This window comes from Nestor notabilis, unplaced genomic scaffold (genome assembly GCF_000696875.1).
Source record: "Nestor notabilis isolate BGI_N333 unplaced genomic scaffold, ASM69687v1 scaffold11648, whole genome shotgun sequence".
NCBI lineage: Eukaryota > Metazoa > Chordata > Aves > Psittaciformes > Psittacidae > Nestor > Nestor notabilis.
Window position 1 is genome coordinate 14,652 of NW_009941523.1, and position 1,949 is coordinate 16,600.

Sequence of the window (1,949 nt, forward strand, 5' to 3'; positions counted from 1 at the left end):
AGGTTGCCCTGTGAGAGCCTCCCCTCAGCGAGGGTGCTGTGGGAACGGGGCTGAAACCACCGGCTTGGTGCTGTGCAGGCAGCTGATGAGCCACGTGAGCGTGCTCTCTTCCTCTTCCTCCTCCTCCTCCTCCTCTCCAGCACAACGTCTCCAGGGTGTCTGGGCTGTGTGGTAGTGTGAGAGCTGGGTGGAAATGGGCTCCCCAAGGTGAATAAGCAACACCCACCCAAGCACCCCCAAAGCAAACAATGTGCTTCCCCCCCCTCCCCCCCCATTGACTGTTTTTGTCAGCTGAGGATGCAACAGCAGAACAAGGGGAAATGTGGAAATGTAGCTTTTATTTCTCTCCTTGCTAATTCCAGCCTATGTGCGGCTCCAGGAGGAATGAATGTATTATTTTTGTTTCAAGGCACTTCTGCTTCAGAGCATAAAGTTACTCAGCATTTGGAGGACCAGGTCATGGTAGATATTTTTATACTCTGTCTATTTTGCTCTGCCTCAGACTGACCTATTAGCGATGCTTCCAGTTAGCAGGGGGTGAACATAAACAGTCCTTCGCTTGTACTTTACAAATCAAAAGAGATTTATATATTTCTTTTAGTTATGTTTGCAAAAATGTATTTATGTTCAGATTATTCTTTATGCAAAACTGAAAGCACCTGAACCCCCACCAGGGAAGGTTTGATGAGCAGAGGGTGTAGGAGCCTGGCTACCCCATGTTGTATAAACACACTGGTGTTTTTGGAAGCAGACCTAGAGGAGTTTGCAAATGCATTTATTTAAGCAGCCCAGCTGCTCCTACTAATAATGGATTCACAGACTAATTGTGTATTTACTCAGCTCACAGGACAATGAGTTTTACATGTTACATGATTTGCGCAAATCAATGTAGCTTAGACACACAAGCTCACATCTGGAACACACAAGCCATGAAGGGATTTGCACAGTGACCTAGTTAGCACCTAGCAGCATCTGGATCTTCAAATCTAATATTTGTCTTTCTTTTCTTGCAATGAACTGTTAGATGTTATAAGGCAGATGCAGCAGTGCCCATTTCATGGGGCTGTGTGACTCCTGTAGGATGCAGCTGCCCCAGCGAGGCTTGGAGCCGCTTCACTTCCCTGGCTGGCCAAGAAGGAAAACTCCAGATTACATATAGCTGTAGCACAGCTGGATCAAGGACCTGCGCCCACCCACAGCACTTCCAGGTACATGGGGATGCGTTTTAATTCTAGCTATGGAAAAGAAAAGAAATCTTTAGCCAGAAAAACTAGACCCTGATGTGGGACATACAGAATAGAAACAAACCCAAGCTCCTACCTAGAAATAGCCTTCTGAGCCCTTCAGGGTGTCAGAATCATAGAATCATAGAATGGTTTGGGTTGGAAAGGACCTAAGATCATCCAGTTCCAACCCTCTGCCGTGGGCAGGGACACCTCATACTAGACCACATCAGCCAAGGCTCTGTCCAGCCTGGCCTGGGGTCCCTGTTTCTAGGTATGTGCCATCTCCCACCACTTCCTCCTGTGATGGCACCTGAGGCTCTAGAAACCCCCCTTCTTGCCAGAATCCTTTCTAGAAGCAGCACTTCTTCCACCTGGCTCAGGAATGCTTGCAGAATGCCATCTCAGATGGTCGGGCATGAGCATTTGCCCTGGGGCTTGGTTTAAGGAGCTGTGCTCGCCCAGCAGAATCCAGGAGCTGTTCCTGCCATACACTCACTTGAGCAGCCTGGTGAAAAAAGTAGAGGCCAGGAACTTAAATTTTATGACCTTGTAATGGCCAGAGGCTCAGTCCCGTGACAGAAGTCTCACTGGTCAAGGCAATTACCGAAAACATGAGGAAGGAAAAAAGCCCACAACCCCCAAACCTGTCCTTCTTCCAGATTACCAACTAAACAACCTGTGAGCTGCAATAATTCTGCGAAAGATGCTCTCAGGAGTGTTTTT